This window comes from Helianthus annuus, chromosome 2 (assembly GCF_002127325.2).
Source record: "Helianthus annuus cultivar XRQ/B chromosome 2, HanXRQr2.0-SUNRISE, whole genome shotgun sequence".
Lineage (NCBI taxonomy): Eukaryota > Viridiplantae > Streptophyta > Magnoliopsida > Asterales > Asteraceae > Helianthus > Helianthus annuus.
Genome location: NC_035434.2, coordinates 59,214,048 through 59,232,554, shown reverse-complemented (window position 1 = coordinate 59,232,554; position 18,507 = coordinate 59,214,048). Strand labels below are relative to the sequence as shown.

The following is an 18,507-nucleotide window of genomic DNA, read 5'->3' as shown; positions in this document are numbered from 1 at the left end:
TGAGGACTTTCATCTCTTCAGCTGTAGGGTTGTATGTCGCCTTTTTAGTTGCGTAAAAATCTTTCACCCCTTTAGCTTTTCCACTCAACATTTTCTCAAATATCTTCTTAACATTCCCGTTGAATGTTTTCTCAACATCAAATTTCGTTTCATCATCATAAAATTGATTTGAAATTTCAATTTTTCCAATTTCCTTCATAACCTCCTCAAGCTTCAATGATGGAATAACATCATCATTTTCTAAACTCTTCTCCATAACTTGTAGCTCTTCTGGCTTTGTGGAACCAGATTCATCGCCGACTTTCACTTCACCTTTCTTCGCAACCCACACTTGGTTGTCATTTCCTTGTCTTTTGTAAAATGTTGTCTTTTTCTTTTTCTTTGAGCATTCTCCAACTTCATTTTTCGAATTCTTAAACATTTTGGATTTCTCAGCTTTTTCTTCAACTTTGTCTTTCATCTTCTGAGAAGCTCCCTGTTTAGTTTTGATATCTTTCGAACAATCCAATGCAATGTGACCAGCTTCATTGCATTTCAAACAGGTTTGAGCATTTCTCGGATGAAATACTCCGGTTCCATTCTTTCTCTTTTCAGCAAGAAACTCTTTGTTAGTTTGTCTCCAAAATGGTTTCTGCTGTTCATCTTCCGAGCTTCCACCTGTCACAAATTCAGATTTCTTTTTAGAATTTTTCATATTTTTATCATCTTCTGGTGGAATAAAGCCTAAACCTTTCTTTTTGTAGCTACGATTTTGGTTAGGTTTCTTTGGAAAACCAGAACCAGAATTGTAACCCTTTTTCTTGTTTAAACGTTGTTGAATTCTGGAAGTATATTTTTTGGATTTTTCAAAATTTTTTAAAATTTTTAACTCAGGAATATTAACCTCTATTAGTTTAAAAGTTTTGTTGATTAGATCTGTTTTAACACTTAAAATTGGAAATTCTTTGTTGTAAAATAATTTGTTAGAACCATTCAAAGTATAAACAACTTCGAAGGTTTCATCATCCAAATCTGCCTTTGATAACAAAAACTCTTTACTATAAGACTGTTTAACCGACGAATTTTGACTGTTGACTGACGACTTTGACCCTCCAGACTCAGATTTTGACTCTGTCTCCTCATCAGTATCCAACACCTGATCGACCACTTTTTTGATTAGAACAGACTCATGATCAGTATCGGACGAGGTAAACGTCACATCAATATTTTCTGGTAAAACGTCAGTTGTGTCGGTTTTAAGCTGTATATTGACTGCTTTTGCAAGTTGTTCCTCATTTGGTTTCCTAGGTGAATACCCATCCCAAATTGGAGGCGGACACTTGTTATAGCTAACGGTCGGTTTCTTACCACAATCTTTCTTTTCTTTCGGCTTCTCTGCTTGAAAAGCTTCCATACCTGCAACAGTTGGGTAAACTCGATCAATAACATAATCAGAGGTAGAATAGCTCAACAATAACCTCCTAATCCTCTCATTTTCAATCTTTTCTTTCTCCAACTCTTGCTTCCATTTGGCACTTTCTTCAATGTAGAAATTTATAGCTTTTTGCTTCGACATTAAAGTTGCATTCATCATCGTCATCGCCTGTTCTCTTTCTGTATTTGTCTTTTGAAGACCAGTTACTGTTTTGTTCAACACATCGTACGATTCCTTCACATAATTGAGATTAAACAATAACTGCTCTTTCTTTTTCTCGTACTCAACTATGATGTCATCTTTTGCTGCACATTCTTTGCAAGCTTCCAAACACTTCTCACAGGGCTTGATGACTTCAATAATTTTTTCAACTTCGACTGTTTTCACAACTTCTACCACTTTCTCGACTTCGATCACCTTTTCCACTTCAATCACCTTTTCCACTTCGATCACCTTTTCAGTAATCTTGTCAGCAACACTTTCAACATTCTGAAATTCACCTTCAATTTCAGATTGTTTATCTTTTTCAGCTCGTTCCTCCGTTAGTTTCTCCATTTTTTCTGCAAAATAGAAATGAAAACTATTAGGAGATAATTGAGATTTTGCAATATTTATATGTTTCTCTTCCTCATCATCACTGCTGCTTAAATCAGGTGAACGATCAAAATGTACAGACTTATCAGAATCACCATCTGATCCATCAGAATCCGATGGTGTTTTGTCAAATACAACATCCTGTTCTTGCACAGTTTCATCTTGTACAATTTCATCTGAACTATCTGAAACATCTCCAGAGTGTTCTGAGATTTCATCAGTACTATCTGAACTATTATCAGACGACACAGATTTTTCATCGCCACTTGACACATTCTCTCCAATAGATCTCATCCAAGTAGCAAACAAATTTGGCTCTCGGACGATCTTTGCAATGAAAGCTTTAAAACCTCCCTTTTCATCTACAAACATGTCCCAACTAAAACCCTCTGGTAGTTTCTCATCATCTTGATCGATAATGCGTTCTGCAGTGGCTTCAGATGATATGTAGTCGCTCCAGCTGAAATCTACAACACAAGCACTTTTGGAATCTTCAATTTTTCTTCCGTGAGCTGTCTGAGGTTCCTGGGATTGACCAACTTGCTGATAGATTGCGGTAGTAGTCATCTTTTCCAAATGGATTCTGTGCTCCGCTAGCTTCTCTTCCTTTGCACTCCCGTTTGAAATGGCCCTTCTCCCTGCATCGAAAACAAGTAACTTTAGATTTGTCAAAACCTAAAGTAGAAACATGTGCATCAAGAAAGTCATTTCTCCCGGTAATGGTTTTGAATTTCTCAGCCCGACGAAGAACACTCGCAAGACACCATTTGATATCCATAAGTTCCATTTCCTCAGCGTCTATCTGATCGTAATCCTCTTTAGTGAGCATAGGATTTCCGATTCTACCAGCAACAAGACCTTCATAGGATAATAGAACTGAACCCAGAAGTGCCATGTGGTCTTTAGCAGTGTCTTCAGAGAAGCTTTGACCTTCTGGAAGGTTGAGAGCTATGTTGCACTGAATTATGTTTCCATTTCCGGTTTTTGTACTCTGAGACTGAAAACCTGTGTTAGTCTCTTTCGGATTCACACTCGGAAACGATGAAAACCCGCTGCTGCTCTTGTTTGAACCCTGATCAGCTTTCTCAGATGAATCACCAGCACTGAAAGTGGTTTGAATTTTCGGACTTCTTTCAGCTTCAGAAACTGGAATACTACCTTTATAGTACATTTTAACATCTTGTTGACCACTAGGATTATTCATCCTCGCGATCTTTTGCTGTTCAAGATCCTGACTCTCAATTTTCTCAATAAACTGACCAATTGTAAGTTTCTCATAAACACCTGTGTTTTTCAGTATCATCAAATACGTTCCCCACTCTTTCTGAGGTAACGCGTCAGCCAACTTATCAACCCATTCCTCCCGACCTTTTTCAACTCCCAACATCGATAACGAACGCACTAAATGGCAATATCTCTCAATTAGCTTTTTAGTATCCTCTCCCGGCAAACTGCTAAACAAATCAAATTCTTTTTTAAGCAATGCCTTCTTGCTTTTGATCATACTATCACTACCCTCGAATTTCACTTTAAGAGCATCCCAAATTGACTTCGCAGTTTTGTCGTGTTGTAGCAGAATGAATATATCTTCTTTAATCGCCTGCTGTAACAAACTGATCATCATTTTCTCTACTCTGTACATTGCACGTTCTTGTTCTGAGAATTCAGATATCTGTTTAGTGACTTGCAATTCTGTTCGAGGCAATGTGTACTTTTCCAATATGCATTCCCACGATCTGAGATGATTTGCCTGAACCCAGTTTTCAAAACGATCTTTCCACCCATAGTATTCTTCAATACTCATCAGTTTCGGGGGTTTCTGGGTGGTTCCCGTCTCATTTTCAAGATTCATAGCTTGAGCAATCGCGGCTGGAGTAGTCGATGTAGCAAAAGCGTTGTAAAACTCAGAATTCATGATGACTTAGCAAGTTTTCAAAATAATAGTCAGAAAAGTGATTCAAACAGTAAGCAAATAAGCGATCCAAGCAATGTGTTTTGAGCAGTCTAACACAAATGTCAAATAAGCGATTCACAATTTGTCTGAAAAAGCGATCCCTGATAATCCGAATAAGCGGTTCCTGATCGTTCGAATGAGCGATCCTCTATCGTTCGGATGAGCGGTTCAAGATGAGTTGTTCGAGCGATCCAAAAATGTTCGAAAGAGCGATTCAAGAAGCTACTTTGGAGCGGTCCAGATCAAAAATGTATGAATGAGCGGTTCCAGATGTGATCTAAAAGCGGTTCAGAGTTGTTCCCGAAAAGCGATCCAACTTCGGACAACGATTTGACCTACTATTTCTTCGAATTTCAACCCCAAACTTTCAAGGATTTGTCTTTATACCATCGCGCACAATTCCTGAGATTTTGAGCAAGTTTTGACCGTGAAAAATATCTGAAACTGAAAAAGAATGAGTAGAAGACAGAATTTTCGGCAATTTCCAGCTAATTCCTGTAGAACTCCTCCTCCTGAAGCTCTGATACCACTTGTAGGATCGTATGCTGACCCGCATGAGTCGTTCAGAGGTGTTTTCGTCAAGTACAGGTGCGGAAAACAAGTAAATGACGTAGGAATAGCTAGTATATCACTTTAAACTCCTTTTCTATTGATTTGACGATGAGTACAACCTGTTTTCGATCCGGCAGCACTTCGGTACGAAAATCAGGAACCGTTACAATTGAATTCGCTCTTAGGGTATATATAGGCTACTGGAACCGCTTATTGGACAGGCCCAATAAGCGATCCATATACATGACACAAAAACGGTCCAACATGTTGTCCCAAAAGCGATCCATCATGTTGACTAAAAAGCGACCCAACTATCTACATGTACCTATAAGCGATCCATAACCCTAAAATCTATACAATCTCACTATTTCTCGTATTACGTGCCTAGATCTAACATTCTAAGATAGTGACTCGATACAAGACGTAATCAGCAGATGTAGTGCATCAACAATGTGGATCCTGCAAAAGTAGATGCGGTTAAGAATTGGGCGGCACCAAAGACTCCCTCTGAGGTGCGACAATTTCTTGGTCTCGCAGGATATTATCGGAGGTTTATTAAAGATTTCTCGAAAATCACGCAACCCCTCACCTCGTTGACACAGAAGAACACGGCGTACTCTTGGGGAACGAAGCAGGAAGAGGCTTTCCAAGTTCTAAAACAGAAACTTTGCAGTGCACCAATCTTGTCCTTACCAGAGGGTACCGAAGATTTTGTGGTCTATTGTGATGCATCGATTCAGGGTCTCGGATGCGTGTTAATGCAACGCGAGAAGGTGATAGCCTATGCCTCGCGACAGTTGAAGATTCATGAGAAAAACTACACGACACACGACTTGGAGTTAGGAGCGGTAGTATTTGCGTTGAAGATCTGGAGGCACTATCTGTACGGTACCAAATGCACCATCTACACCGACCATAGGAGTCTTCAGCATATCTTCAACCAGAAAGAATTGAATATGCGGCAACGGCGACGGGTTGAATTATTGAAGATTACGAATGTGCCATCAAGTACCATCCGGGCAAGGCGAACGTTGTAGCTGACGCCCTCAGCAGAAGGGATAATGCACCTAGGCGTGTACGAGCATTGCAACTCACGATCCAGTCCAATCTTCCTTCCCAGATACGAGACGCTCAGCTAGAAGCGTTGAAACCAGAGAACGTTCGAGCTGAAGCTTTACGCGGCTCAAGGCAACGACTAGAACGAAAGGGAGACGGTGCTTACTACGTAACCGGACGCATCTGGGTCCCACTCTATGGCAACTTACGAGAACTTGTAATGGAAGAGGCACATAAGTCACGTTACTCCGTACATCCTGGATCAGATAAGATGTACCACGACTTGAAAACTACATACTGGTGGCCTAGCATGAAAGCTCACATAGCAACCTACGTCAGCAAATGTTTGACTTGTGCTAAAGTCAAAGCGGAACATCAAAAGCCCTCGGGTCTACTGCAGCAACCAGAGATACCCACATGGAAGTGGGAACAGATCGCCATGGATTTCGTGACAGGGTTACCTCGAACTCAGGCTGGGAACGATACCATTTGGGTGATAGTCGACCGTCTCACAAAATCAGCGCATTTTCTGGCAATCAAAGAAACAGACAAGTTTTTGCAGCTGGCAGCGATCTACCATAAGTCGTTCGGTTCACGACTCGACATGAGTACCGCTTATCACCCGCAGACGGATGGTCAAAGCGAGCGCACCATCCAGACACTTGAAGATATGCTTCGGGCATGCGTACTCGATTTTGGGAAAGGGTGGGAGAAACACTTGTCGTTGATAGAATTCTCCTACAACAACAGCTACCACACTAGTATACAGGCAGCTCCGTTCGAAGCACTGTACGGACGGAAATGCCGTTCACCCCTCTGTTGGCTTAAGGTGGGTGATAGTCAGATCACAGGCCCTGAGCTTGTGCTTGAGACATCCGAAAACATTGTGCAGATCCGAAACCGTATGGCCGCAGCTCGTGACCGCCAGAAAAGCTACGCTGACAAGCGTAGTAATCCGTTAGAATTCGAAGTTAATGATCGCGTCATGTTAAAGGTCTCACCCTGGAAGGGTGTGGTGCGTTTTGGGAAACGCGGCAAACTAAACCCTCGTTATGTGGGGCCATTCAAAATTCTGGAACGAATTGGAAAGGTGGCCTACAGGTTGGAATTACCTGCTGAGTTGGGTGATGTCCATGATGTGTTTCACGTATCGCAGTTAAAGAAGTGTTTGGCTGATGAAACACTAGTTGTACCATTTCAAGAGCTGAAGATAGACGACAAATTGCAGTTTGTCGAAGAACCAATTGAGATTATGGATCGGGAAGTTAAAGTTCGTAAACACAGCCGTATACCGATTGTGAGAGTTCGTTGGAACTCAAGACGTGGTCCAGAGTTCACGTGGGAACGCGAGGATCAGATGGAACTTAAGTATCCACATTTGTTCCCCAAAGACAAGACAAAACCTGGCAAACCTAATGTTGATGCAACTAGTGAATTTCGGGACGAAATTCCCATTCAAGTTGGGGATGATATGACACCCCAGGAAAACTAGTGAACGATATAACTTACCTAGCTTCCTCAGTGAGTGCGTACCAAATTTCGGGATGAAATTTCTTTTTAGTTGGGGATACTGTGACAACTCGTAGTTCGAACCTACTTTGTGTAACATTACGTGCTTATGTGAGCTATATTATTTGATTTAATGTATGTATATATGGCTCAAACGCACAACATGATCCGATCGCACAAAACTTAACCAACCGCACAAGCCCACTCTGGGCCGTACCTCTTGTATTCGGATCATAGACAACCCATTAAGGGGATTCGGCCCACTCCCCTTATACGAATGACACTAGGGTATAGGGTATACACTTCACAATCGCAAAACACAACACACAACCCTGGTTCTCTCATTCTCTCTCTCAAACCCGACGGCGAACACCCCTTTTGGATTGAAGATCCTTGTGTTCCAGATCATTCTCTTAACCGGTTAGTGTTCTTTGATGTTGTAGTTAAATGATATTATGTTGCCATGATATTGTGTATATGAATGATGTTCTTGTAAATCGAATATGTATAAAAATGTGAATCGGCTTTACATGTGTTTATTCGAATCCGAATGGGTTGGTTATTATGTTCATGAAATCGGTTTGCGTATGTGTATTAGAAATTGGTTGTGTTAATCAAGGAATCATGATGTGATAATAGGTTAATCGGGCACATTTGTAAGATGATATAAAGTCCATATGAATCGGTTTCGATATAGACGTTAATCCGTTATATGTTCATGATCAGATGTTGTTGTTGTTGTTAGGATGCACGCTAGAAAATCAGGATCAAGAGCCGAGTGTTAATCGTGATTGTGGTTGTTCATGTTGATCGGATTAGGGTTCATAAGAATCAATTGATAAAACCTTGTTTTGATCGATTAATGGATGACTAGAAACTGTTAATGGTGTTAATTGGTTATTATAATTTTGGAAACCATTTAATTGTTGTAACCGACTTGCTAAATTACGGAAATTAGTTGACCAGTCACACAAGATCAATCACACAAGTTGGTCGATCGCACAAGAAACAAATCACATGAGACTTAATCTGACCGCACAAGTCTAGTCGCACAAGGGGTCCCCAAATCGCACAAGACTGTGGGATCGCACAAGCCGTAATGTTTGTCTAACTATTGGGCCTCAAAGCCCAAAGACCAATCGCACAACCCATCCAGTCGCACAAGACAAACTGGACCGCACAAGATAAATTAAATCGTTTTGTTGTTGGGCCGGGTATATCTGTTTGGGCTGGGCTAGCTCCGATCGCACAAAAGAGTCTTTGTTTAATTATTTGGGCCGTGTACTTACTAAACTACTTATGTTATTGGGCCGGGTATAAGACTGATCGCACAACCCATTGTGGATCGCACAAGTTGTGCTGATCGCACAATAGGTTGGGCCGCCGGTTGTTTGGGCTTTATCTTTGGGATTGTACAAGTGTTAGTATGTTATCAACTTGACTGCTAATGTATTATACGTGTTTGCCATGATCAACGCGTGTTAATAATCTATTAGACTCTGTGTAACCATACGTGCTTTACTTGAACCAAACCTGACTTGTATGGTAACCCTGTTAGGACGTGGTTGACCACCCTTAGTTCAAGAACCTTTTGTGTATCTTACCGAGCAAACCAAGGTGAGTTCACTGCATTTCTCAAGCATGCGTCCCGGTGGTTTGGGACAACTAGTAAACATTTGGAAGGGAATCTTGGGTAAACAGTCAAATTGGGTTTTGGTTATTGAACATGGAATCAATCATTATCGGATTGCATGTAGGGCAATGGGGTAATTAGTTGATAGCGCTATTAGGTTTGACACCTCACACCGGGCTGCAAGGACGGGCGTGAACTAATTATCTGGGCATCATTACCAATGCTTGGTTAGGGGCATTGGGGTCTGGACACTTCCAGGTTATTAAGGGGCACACTCCCCGGATACATATGGGCACACTCCCTAGGGTATCTAGCATGTTATAAGCAACATCGTATCATGACGTTGAATCGGCTTAACAGACATTTGGTAACATCACACGTAAACAAAACTTTGAACTCACCAGCGTCGTCTGACACACTTGTCTGCATGCTTGCAGGTCGTTAGAATTCGTGACATGGACTTGCTATCTGGAGTGCTGGAGTGCTGGAGTGGTCATGGATCGAGGCTCTTGGATTAACTTAAATTTGATACATTTGTTTTGAGTATTATTATGAAACAGTTGTTAAACGATTTACAACATGCTTCCGCTATACAACTCTTGGGAATTAATATTATGTTTGATATTTTCTATTGGTAATTAACGACATGTTTTATTTAAATATTTATCGTTGGTTCAATGTGATTGGTGGCTCAGACTCTGATGCGTAACACGCCTCGCGGAGTTCCCGCAGGTGGTATTTTGGGGGTGTTACATTATATGTGAGAAATATATCTTTTATAACCAACTATGCACCGTAGGGGCATTTTGGTAATTTCACATAAGCTTTCAAAGGTCAAAACAGGCTTCTGAGTTTAAAAACTTTGGCTTACTGTATAATTACATAAATTAACTTAAAACATCAGTAGGTAATGAGTTTTATATGCCAAATATAGTTTTAACCCATACTAGGTGCTAAAAACGCTTAAAAGTCGGTTTAAAGGGGTATTCGGGTTAAAATAGGAAATCTGAGTTTTTAATCAGTTTATAAGGTTCAAAATATTCTATTTATCATATAAAATCAGTAGCAAGAAGTTTGGCATTAAAAAGTTATGTAAAACTCATTTTATGCATGAAAAGGGTAAAACCAACAATTACCGAAATCAAGCTATAATCCTATGTTATGCTCAGCCTAAAAATAAATAAAAATCTTCAAAAATCCCAAAATATTATTTAACATCAGTAAGTAAAAAGTTTGGTGTCAAAAACTGGGTTTAGATAGGCTTTATGCTATTTACGCCTTTTAAATACTAAAAAGCTCCTTAATTACGCTATTGAGCATAACTCCTATTTTAGACCTCAAATTGATTTCAAATTTCCGGGACATGTCTAAATATCAGTAGCAAAGGTATTAGTCAATTCACATTGCTAGTCTCAGTTATATGCAAAAAAGGCATTTAAGGCATTATTAAGCATAATTACGATCAAGTGCATATAATTCAAACCACTAGGCACCATGCAATATAACTCCAGAGGGTTATACTACTAAGTAATGTGGTCCTAATGGAAGCTTAAAACATCGAAGAATTAAGCTTGAACGGGTCAGAACTGAAAGTCAAAGCCAAAGTCAAGCTTTTGCGACTTTCGGTTATAAACTGACCTTAGACTATTGATTGTCGGGTTAGAACTGATAAAACATGTTTAAATATTAATTACCAAGTTATTAGAATACAAGAATATAATTTAGAACCTTTGATTTATCAGTGTTAATCACATTTGAAATTTCTGTCCAGTTTGACTTTTTGTCAAACTACTTTGACTCGACAATTAACTGGTCAAACGAGATAAATAGGAGATGCCCTTTTAAGGGTTAATCACCTATACTAATGTGGTCTTATAACTACTTTCAATTTGATCAGTAGTTAACCATATGAGATTAAAACGAAAGTCAAACTTAAATTACGTCAAGTTTGACTTTTAGATAATTAAGCTAACTACAAGGACTAATCAGGTAATTAGAGGCTTACTAAAGGTCCAAGCAATCTTTTCTACACTTGATAGTCTTCTCCAAGTCCTTGCAATGCTCCAGAGGTTGATTTGAAGATGTTTGCAAATGAAGTGCTCATGAACTCAAGACTAGTGCCTCTTATATAGTGAATTTCCAAGTTCCAAGATCATTACAGCTGTTGTTGGAGGCCCTAGGATCACCCCAGGTGTCCTAGTGGTTTATAAAAACCGTCCAAGAGTCCAAGGTTTCGAAATTTACAAGTTAGAGTCGGTTTAACAGCTTAACATACATCTGTCCATAACTCCTGCCCAGCGACGAGCTTACGGACCGTAAGGGTAAGCTATTGCGGACCGTATCCGGCTCTTACGGACCGTAAGTCCAAGTGTTTGCGGTCCGTAACCGAACCTGATTTGCATCGCCCAGTTACCTCTTTACGGACCGTAAGCCTAGGGCCATACGGTCCGTAACCGATGACCAGAAGACAAAAATTCTCAAACTTTCATACACTTCACCATGCATTTCAATTGTCCTAATCTTGAACCATAATTCAGTGTAACAGTCCAAATGATCAGTCCTGCCATGCTCAATTTACTATGCCATGCATATATGTCTTCCTTGGTGTTGTAGAAATTTGTCGTAAGCGAAGATTTGTCGATATTGCACATGCAATTCAAATTCTTGAATTTGGAATATGGATTATTACTAATAGCTGGGGTTTATAACTTTCCTAATAGCCGTTTATCAATGTGTCTAATATAATTTATAAAGCTTTTGGGGAATGTTTAAAAAGGTCACTCAGAGGTAAACTTAACATGTTGACACGTTTAATTCCCGTAGCCTTATCATCTTTTATATATGCACACAAACGGCTTTTTATATTCAATAATCTTTTGATTAAGAATATATTATCCACGTAGTGTCAATCAGAGGCTCAAGGTTGGCATGTTGACATTTTAAGTCCTTCACGAAATTTAAGGTTCATGACACGTGTCTATATATAATTTGGACACGTTTTTACGTGGTGTCAAAATAATAATACAAAAAAACGCCATAGAACAATGGTAAAAGAACAAAACGCCGTATCTGTTGCATGATTTGCTGGAACGAAAAATAGAAAACGCCAATGAATTTTACTTTGTTGAACAGAATCCACGTTAAACGCCATAGATCTGAGAAGGAATGCAAAGGAGGTAACAGCTAACAATAAATCTTTGGAGTTTTAATTTGAAAGAGATTTATAACGCGAATAAGGAGGGAACGTATAAAAGGACAACCGTACCCCCGCATAACAATTAGGACCCTCTGTCACGTGTTGAGCCAGGATCCGTTCTCACCGTTCTCACACTTTTAATCGTTCTCTCTAAATCCTGATCCCGTTTATATATATATATATATATATATATATATATATATATATATATATATATATATATATATATATATATATATATATATATATATATATATATATATATAGGGTCAGGATTTAGAGATAACGGTGAAAAGTGTGAGAACGGTGAGAACGAGATTTTGGTAGTGACATGTGCCATTGATTCTAAATTACACTAAGAGGTAATATTGTCAAAAAAACCCACTCTTATGAACCGTGTGTTCAAATAAAACGCCATAAAAACACCCAATTCAGAAAAACGCCTTGAAAATACCCAGTTAAAAAAGCCACTAAACACCAAGTTCAGAAAAACGCCATGAAAAAACTCAGTTGAAAACGCCATAAAACACTCAATTCATGAAAACGCCATGAAAATACTTAGTTAAAACGCCAAAAAAAACACCTAGTTCAGAAAAACGCCATGAAAATACCTAGTCTAAAACGCCATAAAACACACAGTTCAGAAAACGCCATAAAACCCAGTTATTTTTTTTTTTTTTGAAAAGTATATCAATAGTATACTCGTTGGAAAGATAAAAAATGCTGAGTTTTATGGTGTAATTTTTTTCGAAAAATAATCACGTATAAAAAAGTTATTGTCGTTTAAATATGATGGGGGAAAATGACATGTGATTAGCATGTGCACCTTTGTTTGGATCTTCCTATTTTACCCTCTTCTGGTAGTTTCAAGGCCCCTATTATTTACAAAAATGCCACCGCATCAATCTCAGCCATAAAACACTAAGATCTTGTGGCTGAGAATCGTTCTCACACTTTTAGGCGTTCTCTCTAGATCCTGTTCCTCTATATATATATATACATATATACATATATATATATATATACATATATATATATATATACATATACATATATATATATATATATATCTAAGCACACTTTCTTTTTGTACTCTTTCTCTAAAACACACACTCATCCTCACCACCATCTTCCGCCACCAGCACCAGCACCTGCCACCAAACACTTCCGCTATCGCACCATCCCCATGCCACCACTATCGCACCACCTCCAAAATTAAACCTCAAATACCCAGTAATCATCCCACTTTGTCTTGTTCACATTGAACCAAAAAAACTACAAAGTCAAATCACAAATATTTGAGAATTGAGATATAAATCAATGTGAGATATAAAATTCAAAGATGCACTTTTCTCAATCTTCCAATAATTAAAACCTTTATGTTGCTTGTATACACACACAATAAGACACCACAAATAATCACTTTGGCTGCTCCTCGTTTGTACCCCCAAATTTCTTTAACCCCCAAATTTTGAGATCCGAATTATACTCCGACCCAAAAATTGTTGCTCCTAGTTTGCATCTTCCAAAACAGTGACTCGTTTTCCAGATCTTGATCTTCCAAAATGGCTGCTCCTCGTTTGCATCTTCCAAAACGGCGACGACCCGGCTCGTTTTTCTAGTGGCTCCTAAGATGCATCTTCTAGATCTTGAGTATGGTGGAGTTTGCGGTGGTGGTGTAGGGGTGGTGGTGCTAGCGGCATGTGGTGAAGATCTGCGTGTTCTGATTATATATATTTATAAAATGATACAAACTAAGTGTTTTTGTCGTCGCGCGTTGCGCGACTGCAACGATGGGTTTCTAAGTTGCTTCCATTCAGTATCAAAATGTGGTGTAAAGAAAAAATAATTAAGTGTAAATACACATATTTTTGTGTTGTTGAAATGGAGATTTGTGTTTGAAATACAACAGTTGCAAAGCTAAGCAAATCAATATTGATGATTGTTTAGCAAATGTTTGTTTTATGTAATGATTCTTTGCATACTAAGACAACACAATAACAGAGACGCGTACCTTAACGACTCAATAAGAAGAAAATCGTGAAATCGGCGATGTGCAAAACCTACAGAATTCTTCTAATGAAACTAGGGGAATTGACCTGTAATAATCCCACCTGGAGCTTATTGGCCATTAATAATCCCACCTCAGAATATTCCCCATACCAGTCCCACCTTTCACCTATTTTTCCTACAATGGTCCCCCGTTAAAAAAAACTTAACGGAGTTAAGCTTTTTTCCAAATTACAAACAAATTTTTAGGGCTTTTGATCAGAACGATGATACGAGTCCATTGGTGTAAAACTTACTTCGAAATTGTGCTCCAAGTGACTTGATTTTGGTTAATTGGAAATTTAGACACCCGAATTGAAGCGTCATTTTCATTGTTTGGAGCACCGTTTCGAGGCAAGTTTTATATCAATGGACTCGTATCATCGTTCTAATCAAAAGCCCTAAAAAATCTGTTTGTAATTTGGAAAAAACCATAACTCTGTTAAGTTTTTTTAACGAGGGACCATTGTAGGAAAAATATGTGAAAGGTGGGACTGGTGGGGGGAATATTCTGAGGTGGGATTATTAATGGCCAATAAGGTCTAGGTGGGATTATTACAGGCCAATTTCCCATGAAACTATGATTAATCAAATATTCCTAATTTTAGACTATTGAACAATTCTACCAATAATAGTTTTGAAGATGTAAACAATAATCAATACACGTTACACCTACTTCCTTTCCATTTTTTTCATCTTTAAGATAGCTTAAGTGAATCAGAAAGCAAAAGGACTATCAAAACAAAATTCAAAACACATAGCCAAGAAGAACAATAACGTCATACCTGAAAATTTGGATTGATCTAGTCGTGCTCTGTATTTTGGCATTCTGCTCTGTTGTATTATGTTCCCCAAATCAATTCGATTAAAAGCATGAAGTTCAACCAAAAGTTAATCAAAAGCTCTTTGTTCCCCAGAAAATGCAAAACACACTTTATCAATTCATTGTTTCCTACCTGACAAAGAGAAAACCAATCAAAATTAGAAATAAGCATTCCTCATTTGAGTCGTGATTGCGATGCAAATAAAATAAAACAAACTGTAGATCTAGAGAACCATTAGGAAGTGCTTGTCAAGAACTTTTAGAAAATCGAATAATAGGGTGTTTTCTTATTGACATGTCAGTTGTGTTTTAACACTAAAGTATGGCACACCAGAATTAGTAGATCCCTATGAGTTGCAAATGAAAGCATGAGGTAATTAAGCTAGCATGTAGGTGTTAAGTTCAATTGTCTTTGATCTTCAACACTAAGTCATTGAATCACATTCTCTAGCAGTTATTTTTTTAATAACCATGAGAGCCCGTTAACCGTAAACTCACAGGATCCTTGCAATACCATATTTGGTAAAAAGGATAAGATAAATGACAGATGAATTTTGAAAAATCTTGGAATCATTTAGTGATGCTGGTCAAAGGCTATTTGATATTTGATAGCATAATTAACTATGCTCAAACTTCAAATTGCAATACACATGTCAAGGATAATTCCTTATAATCTAAGACACATTTTAAATCAGTTAACAAAGTCTCACTTTCAACATAGAAATCTTACAATTAATATTTAAGGTTGATAATGCTAAATTCCTTGTTAACCCGACCACCGATGCCAAACCGGTCAATTGGCATTACGAGAGTTAACAAAACCTGGCTGCATAAAGCCAAAATCAATCGACATAGCAGAGATCGTCGAAACTGAACATTAAACTATGATAGACTTAAGTTTTTTACTCGGCAAATTTAAACCGAAGCATTAAACTATGTGAAGCAGCCATTTGTTTCAGCATTATTAACCCAATAAAAAGCTACTAATTTTTCATTTCATTTGAGCATTATCAACCTAATAAAAAGCTACCAACCGGAATTTTTAGCATAAACATTGGCAACAAAGCCAAATAATGAACACAAAGAATGATATCAAGATCGGTTCCTTAGCAAGCCGTGTTCAGTTAAGGAAGATCAAAATATAACTGAAATGCAGAAGCTAAAGTACCTCAAAATCATATGATAATGATCAATTTTCTCATGTAGCAATTCCTCCAAGATGAACGCTTGTCTGAACGCATCAAAAACACGTACTCCTCTGCATCTCTAACATCCCCAATTAAAACAGAATTGACTCGCCCATCACTTTTTCTTTTATTGCTCTTTTTCTTAGCAGAATGTTTGAATTAAGTAGATGCATTTAGTGCTTTCCTTTCTCAATGAATCAGTTATTATTCTCCTTTCATCTCTCGAGTATTCAAAATCAAACTATCTTTTTCTTCTCTCTGGTCTCTCATCTTTGCCTTGTCACCCCTCAAAAGCCCATGAACATCAAATACATGAGAGCTTGCAAATTGATCAAGCGGTCCAGACATTGATTCACAATTATGTTTAAAATCACTAAAAATTCAGACTTGCAATATAAACAACCAATCTGCATCACAAACTCAGAATCGCAATAATAAACCACAAAAATTGCATCACAAACTCATAATTGCGATAATAAACCACAAGAAACTACATCACAATTCCAAATATGAGCTGAATTCAAGTACAAACGGCCGTAATTGATCAGTGTAATATCAAAAAACATACCTTTAATTCTGTGATCGTATCGTACAAAACGTAAACTGGCAGAACCTGCAAAGTTGCTTTAATGTAGATGCTTCAATAGGAACAATAACCAACATAATCGTAGCTACCACCTCCATTACTTGTTGATCCCGTGAAACCCTAGCCGTTGCGCGGTCCTCACTCGAACTCGTTGCTGGCTGTGGTTGTTGTGGTTGGAGTATGGAGTATGGGGTACTGTGTGTCTTCTGGCTAAATCGGTCGCCGGAAGTGGATGAATCATTGTCGAAGTTGTTGAGATCGATGACCGGAGTGCCTGACTTCAAGTTTTGATTTGTAGATTCACCATGGCCGGCACACATATTTCACCCTTCTGGAATATATGGTGGTGCCGGAGATGGATGGTGGAGCAGTGATGATGAGTTTGGTGTTAGGGTTTTGAGAAGAATTGGGTTGCAGAGATGATAAAGGATGATCGTGTGTGTTTTGGGAATGAGTGTTGAGGGGGTAAATCAAAGAAGCAAACTTTAGTGGCAAAAAGCAAAAGTCAAAAAAGACTCCTGGCGCAAATGAACGATATCAATTGATATATATAATAATATATTTATAAACTAGTCTAAGTGTCCGTGTGTTACACAGGTGGCTTCACAAAAAAATATATATTATTTAACAGTGTTGACATAAATCTTTTAATGAAAGAAACGTTCCAATACTAACGTAAGTATAAAATTACACATTTGAAATATATGAATACGAAATGTGACTTGGACGTATTAGAATTGGCTTGATTTTTGGTCAAGATTAATGCACTTTCGTCGTTTTTTTTTCACGTGCTACGCAACATGACTTGGACATTATGTCTTCGGCTTGTCGGGTTTTATTTGTTTACCCGTTACACGACCATGCCCATTTGCCACAGATCGGTCTATAGGATGTTATTTTATAGTATCCTGAGAAGTTTTTTGTGCCTGCTCTGATCTTATCGGCTGTAAACTCTTTGTAAGAGAAGCTCAAATCATCCAGTCTTGTGACCATTTTGTTGCGTCTTTAAACCTACAGATGACGTCTTTAACCCAGTCTTGTGACCATTTCAATGACGTTTTTAGCACTTGAGCAACAATATTAATAAATAAAAGATTATAGCAACCCATTTGAAGATTAGCTGGCCCATTTGACACATAAGTTATCCAAGTGCAGACAACCGCATATTGCACATACCCAGCAAAATGGGAGCTTTTATACATGCACGTCCAACTGTTTTTATCCCAACATAATTGGTAGAAGTTCGACTTCATTCAAGACGCATATAGTCACTCCATTTAGAAAAACACAAACGGAACTTCATTATAGAAACCTATATACAAATAGGTCATCATAAACGGATATAAGCGAACTATCACAAAAGTATTCATTCTAAAGTCACATTCTTGTGAGTTTAACTAAATAAAGTAATAACATTCATGTAAACAAATACAAACCAAATTCTCAACAAACAGTTGATGATCAAACTAAATGTAAGTTCCCCAACTCTCTAAGTTAACCCATCCTATTTGAACCACTACCTACCAAAAACAACCAATTCTAAGGTGTTAAATGACGTTAAATGACTGAAATTATGTTATGATTCAAGTGTTCCTTCCTACATGTAGCATATGCGAGAGAAAAGTAGTGGTGTTGGGTTTTGAAGGTGTATGCATCGAAAATGAACAACTGGTAAATCGTTGTATATGCAGCCTTAAATATAACTTGATTATAGCATGGTTTAAAATGAATCATCAGTCCCCCATTATATTTGCATTAATAGAACACAACTGCATTAGGAGTTACTATAAAGATGTCCACAGAAAGTTGTGTGTGTGTATATATATATATATATAGTTTAAGAACCCGGGAGTTTCGCGGGTGGCTTGACATAAACATATAATATCTACTGGCATTGAGATGAAGTTTGTAATGAAAGAACTTTACTTTCAATGTAAATGGTTTGAAGTTGCCC

At 38.1% G+C, this 18,507-nt stretch overlaps 1 long non-coding RNA gene across 2 annotated transcripts; it reads right to left on the bottom strand.

Annotated features, from left to right (window-relative positions):
• Nucleotides 1-13,196: 13,196 nt before the first annotated feature.
• LOC110919743 lies at nt 13,197-17,066 on the bottom strand. 2 transcript variants are annotated; one of them, XR_002581605.2, is made up of 3 exons: nt 15,949-17,066; nt 14,743-14,913; nt 13,197-13,631 (listed from the first exon to the last, which is right to left on the bottom strand). It is a non-coding gene; the product is annotated as an uncharacterized LOC110919743 (long non-coding RNA). The 2 variants fall into 2 exon arrangements; XR_002581606.2 differs by having other exon boundaries at nt 13,197-13,622.
• Nucleotides 17,067-18,507: the final 1,441 nt, after the last annotated feature.